This window comes from Limulus polyphemus, unplaced genomic scaffold, assembly GCF_000517525.1.
Source record: "Limulus polyphemus unplaced genomic scaffold, Limulus_polyphemus-2.1.2 Scaffold119, whole genome shotgun sequence".
NCBI classification, from domain to species: domain Eukaryota; kingdom Metazoa; phylum Arthropoda; class Merostomata; order Xiphosura; family Limulidae; genus Limulus; species Limulus polyphemus.
Genome location: NW_013665729.1, coordinates 1,041,937 through 1,047,853, shown reverse-complemented (window position 1 = coordinate 1,047,853; position 5,917 = coordinate 1,041,937). Strand labels below are relative to the sequence as shown.

Below are 5,917 nucleotides of genomic sequence, written 5' to 3'. Positions count from 1 at the left end.
AATAGTTTCTAAGTAGCTTATAACAAATAAACTGATTATAGGGTCGAAAATATTAAATTGAACGCGTTGAATATTTGGAATTATTCAAGCGAGTGTCAAAAATGACAAACTCACAGGTTTATAGGTAAGATAATTTTTCAAAGTTATTTTTTTAATTTCTCGAGATTCTAAGAAAAACACCTTGGAAAGCTTTCAGGATGTATCAAAATTTAAAAGAACTAAGCGTAATTATTATTGCAAATTGTACTATATCTTTAATCGCCTGTACGTTTGTAAGCTTCATGAACCTCAAAACAACTTAACTATACAATATTTTTAAACCTAACATAGCTGAGGCACTGTGGGAGCTTTGAATGGTTTGAAAATAGCTTGCAAGGTCAGTCAATGATTTTGCTGCGTTTGACTATACGAAGCGTTTTTGTGAATAACACCGACGAGCTGAACCACTCAAACAGTAAATGTTGCAGGATATTTTGGTAGGCTTTCATCGTTACTTAATCATTAAGTCAACATGTGTAATACAGAAGTTAAAACATTGTTGAGATACGAATGCTAAATTAGTAATAAATTTTTAAACAATAGCATTATTGAGAATGAGATACAATTGCTATATAGTCGTATAGATTAGAAATTAGTAAATACTATAGTCTGTAGTATGTATATATATATACTAACAGTAAAACTAAAATCTAATATTGATATGTTTGTTAATAGTATTAATATTACATTAATTACCAAGCTTAAAAGTATAATATTAATATTATATTTATACTAATACTATTAGCATTAAATGTATAGCCGTATGATGTGATATACACATATTGTAAATAGACTTTGGAAATTGGAGGCCTAGGTCTAGCCTCTAGGAAAAGAACGTAGATTTTTGTTTTCCTCACGGTACGCTGAACCTAGCCTGTAGCCTAAGTTTTACTAAAGTGGGGTGTCGTTGATGCTAAGACGATATATTATAATACTGGTTAGTCTGCTTTTGTTGAGTCTTCTGAGGTTTAGTAAAATGTTAATACAATGTCTTTTTTAAGGGACTTTATAAAAGACAGGGTGATTGTTTCAAGAAGTAGACTTAATTTGCCAGTTTATCCATGCTTGAGATTGTGGGGAATTAATTTTTTGCACAACATTGAAAAGGACCTAATAGTAATAATAAAACTATAACATAGATCAAACCTTGTTTTTAACATTAATGAGGACATTGTAGAAGTTTAGTTGCTAAATGTAACTGCAACTTGTGCATGAACACTGGAGTACTTCTACTGGTACTAGTAGAAGTACTAGCAATTATAAGGTTTTTTAAGTTGTCATTTTTACTTAAGTTAAAATAGTAGAGCAAATAGGAATTGCATCCCTAAGCATAGCAAAGCTGGCTTTCAAAACCTGAAGGATATCTGGAGAAAAAATTAGGTTGATAATCTATAGAGGAAGAATTTTAAAAAAGCTTTGGAATATGCTTTTGGTTCATTGATTAAGCTGGCTGGAAAGGAATGTGTTTCTAGTTCCATCAAATGTTTATGTTTCAGACAAAACCCTATTTTCCCAAATAGTTGAAAATAGGAATTAGATAACTTTTAAATGAAAAATGCTTAGCTTACAAGAAAATGAAATTCAGTAGTAATAATCATGGGCCATGACAGTGGTTCATAATAGGGATTGGAAGGTATTGCACTAGACCCTAATAGAATGTTTGGTCAACAACAACGTGAACAGCAAAGATTCTGCTCAAACAAGATTTTAAAACCTTTACTGTTGACTGATGAGGCTGTACACATATAAAAAATATAAACATGTTAGTCTTGCAAGGAAAAAAAATCCACACTGAACATCCGATTTGTAATTCTTATTCTCTTGCCAGCCTACTACAAAAACGGCTTGGTATATACCATCCAAACCTTGCGTGGAATACTAAATAAGGTATTGCAAAGGTTGTAAAGGTATTAAAAAGTTGATTTATTACTTATATATTTTACATAAGCTAAAAAACATCATAATACTAGTTTAAGAGATGTTCTCTTTACTCCTTGAAGTTAGCTTTCTTACAAATTTCTGGTGTTTTTTTAAAAAACTTAAGTACAGGGTGAAACAGGAATTACCAGCCAAAATAGATGAACATTAGATGACTGGTAACATGTAAATACACTATACAATTGGTGGCTTTAGGGAGCCAACCACTATATTATGTATGAAGTGAAGAAGTAAAATAATAAAATCAATACACATAATATTAAATTTCATTGCACACTTTCATAGAATAAGTACTTTAAAAGACACAAAGATTTATTTAAAGTGATGTTTTAGATGTATATATTTTATTGGAAAAGGCTGCTCTTCTACTGGTAAAAATTTTATGTGTGCTTAGTGGGGGTTGTGTTTTAGTCTAGACATATATTTGCTCATTGCTATGCATTATATATATAGCCAATTTAGTTACACAGCAACTATAAATACTTGCTACATTCTCAAACAAATTTATTTCAAATATTTAAATATGTTAGAGGTATGGAAAGTCTTTTCGTGGGTTACTGTTGGAGTGATGGGAATAGCAATTTGAATATTAAAAGTATTGGAATTTTGAAGCCTAATGCAGATTTTCTAGCTCTTAGACAAATTTTTACATGGATTTATAAACATGTGGAATGATTTTCTTGGTGTGGTTTGTACTATTTTAATGTTCAATGATTGTTTTGAATAGGTATATGGATGTAATGGGCTGTCATTAAGTTGATTTAAATGGAGGATTTTGTATGTCGTGCCTGAAACTAATGTTAGCAAACTGCAGCAAATTGTTGGTTAATGTTGCAGTAAAACTTAGAAAGCACTAGAACAAAATTACTGCTACACATTTCAAAAGAAACATTTGAATGTTGTGAAGATTTTGCTCCATACTATGTACAACTAGGCCTTGACAAGCTCACTGACTAATCCTTGGAACTGTTTATTATCACAAAGATAAATTACACAAGATGGTTCATAAACACTGGACATTCAGGTGCTGAACAGTAATACTTGCAGAATCGATAATAACAAAAAACTACAAACTCAAAACTCCTCTCTTAACTTAGCAGTTAAGTATTTATCTACTTCAGATTAGCATTGATGTAACATGCTTACAGTTTTTAAGATAATGCTGTCACAAGACAATCAACAGTAGCCACCTTGGTGCCACAGATGTACAGTAATTAACACTATGTCAACAACCAGTTAACAATAAATACCTTGCACAAAGCATGTCACTGTTGAGTTACATTATACACTGTAGTTTAAGCTTAGGTCAGATGATTGCATGAAATGTAAATTGGAAACTTGTAACCTATTATTAATAGAAGATATATGTATGTAATGTTATGATTAAAATATCTAATGATATGTGCCAACAGAAGGAAGAAACACTAATAACATAATTCCTTGCAAGGTTCTTACTGTATAGTATCAATACATTAGGTATATGCATTTCAGTCATAATGCAAGATTCGGAGTACAGGAGGTTACTATCATTTTAATTAGCAAGATGGTTTCACTTACCAGTCCCATTCTGGGAAGATTTTGTAATCCCCATTTGAGCAACATGGCATACCAGGGCTAACTATCAGGAAATGTGGATATATAGAGAGACTGCAGCTTCATGTTGTTTAATTGGTTGCCAAGGCAGTTATCACTTGGACCAGCCAGCTAGAGTTGCACCATCCAGCCATTACAGTGCAGTTTTTGGCAGTAGCATGATTAAATATGATGAGTTCATGTAGAGCTGGGAAGTTACCTATGAACTTCAATTAGTGTCACTTAAAATAACTGATTAATCAAAATGTGTTTTTTCCTGATTACTGCTGTTTTTGATCAATTATCCAACTAATTGAAATATTGCCATTATGATTTCCTGTTATTATTCTGATTAATTAAAGGTTGTCCAGCTTCAATGCTTAGTGTCACAACTCATAGAATTAACCAGCTAATGAAGACTAGTTTTTTCAGATTACTCCAGCTATCCAAGCAATTTAAATATTAGTTATTAAATTAATGTTGGCATGCATTGGTAATTCAATATGCATGCGTTCTTGTTATTTAAGATTCATAACGTATGTAAATTAATATGTAGAATTTCACGTGGACTTTTCTCTACATTAAAATACTTTTATTTGCGAGCTTTCAGCCATCTTATTGGAGCCTTCATTGGTAAGAGGGCTGAAAGCTTGCAGATAAAAGTATTTTAACATAGAGAAAAGTCTGTGTATAATTCTACATATGCATGCATTCTTGTACACAATTCATGAATATTAGTGTGTGAGTTAGTGGTCATTTGTTACATAACTGTAGCCACAAAGATGCCTGTTGCTCACCATGTATCTCAAAATAATAGTGTAGCTTGGACTTAATATATTGGTTACTTGTGATTAGCTACAAATGTTACTAGCATTACTCAGGATATTACTTATTATATTAGAAAAAGTTATGGCAAGTTAATATTCATTATTCTTTAGTAATTTATAAAAATGTGATTGCAAAATAACTTGCTCATTTAAACTTGTTTATCAGAAATGACAGACATAGACTGATAAATCTAATAATATGTAACACTATTAGTTAGAGTAAGAGTATTTTAATAATAATAATAGAAAAGTTAAGACAGGTTAATATTAATTATTCTTTATTTGTTCAAACAAAACATTGATTGCTGAATATCTTGTTCATTTAGCTGGGTTTTTCAGACTAATACCTGTAATTTTTGTTTAATTATAACTAGCTCTAGCCAGATAGGAAGCACTAAAAAGGGAAAACAAAAGTCTGGCCTCCATTTGAACACTGTAGTAAGCTTTAACACATTTGCTACCTTGTGCCCCACGGGTGGGTCACAACTGACTTTTAGTTATGGACCTTGTGACACACATATAGGTCACAGACAATCATGTTTCAAAGCCAATTTTCTCTTTTGGGATGTGAATGAGTTTGGGACACTGTGACTGCTTCTCAGCACCTCTCGAATGCTTAATTTTATTTATACTTAATTCAATAATACTATTAGTGGAAGCCAACGTGTTAAGTTGTTTATTTATGGATTATTCAGTGTACATATGTTTCTGCAGTTTCTTCTAGCTTGTATTGTGAAATATAAACGTATTAACTCTTTTGAGATGGGTCACAGGTGAAAGGCCATGTCATCTCATTTGTTGACTTCAAAATTGTATTGAACTACGATTTCATGAATATATGTCAAAAAGTTTGCTATTAAACTGTATATTATAATTAAAATTTTAGAGTTATACATTACTCAATTTGTTAATTTAAGAGTAAATATTAAAAAACACAGATAAACATTGATTTTTGTATGTTAGATGGTATGTTGAATGCAGCACTGGTTCAAATTAGATGTTTGGGAAGTGAAAATACTCAGTCTATAGTTTCATACGAATTAAAAACTCAAATTACAGATATTGACAAGCTAGAATATAAAATAAGAGCCTCTTTTCTATTTGCTAAGATATTGCTCATGTAATAAATCAAACACAGTGGCATCCCACCTCTTTCCATTTTTGGAAATGCACCCTCATATACACTTCTGTATATGACATGAATAACCAATTGGAAGCTCAGAATGTCCATCTAGTGGTTTTCTAAGCCATTTTAAATTTTTAGGATGCTATTTCTTTCTTTTGAACCAAAATTTCAAGGAGGTAGGGTATGTCTTTAGTCTGCTCAAAATTTCATATTTTTTTTACACCCAAATAAAGCTTAGTTACTAAACTTGATAAATTATGGTAGAATTCTATGGCATTAATGTAGTAATTTATTATTTTTTAGTTATTCAAATGTATATACCAAATCGAAAAAAATATTTTGTTCTATATCCTCCACATGCAAAATTTTTAAAGGCTTAGCAAACTATGTCAAGCAGCAATCGAGTACAAAGGTT

General features: G+C 31.1%; 1 protein-coding gene across 1 annotated transcript in view; it reads left to right on the top strand.

Annotated features, from left to right (window-relative positions):
* Nucleotides 1-431: 431 nt before the first annotated feature.
* The window catches only part of LOC106472358 (protein Gawky-like), an 88,387-nt gene continuing 82,901 nt past the window's right edge, over nt 432-5,917 (top strand). The window contains exon 1 of the mRNA XM_022401726.1: nt 432-476. The gene's annotated coding sequence lies outside the window, so the exon portion shown is untranslated. The remainder of the gene's footprint in view (nt 477-5,917) is intronic.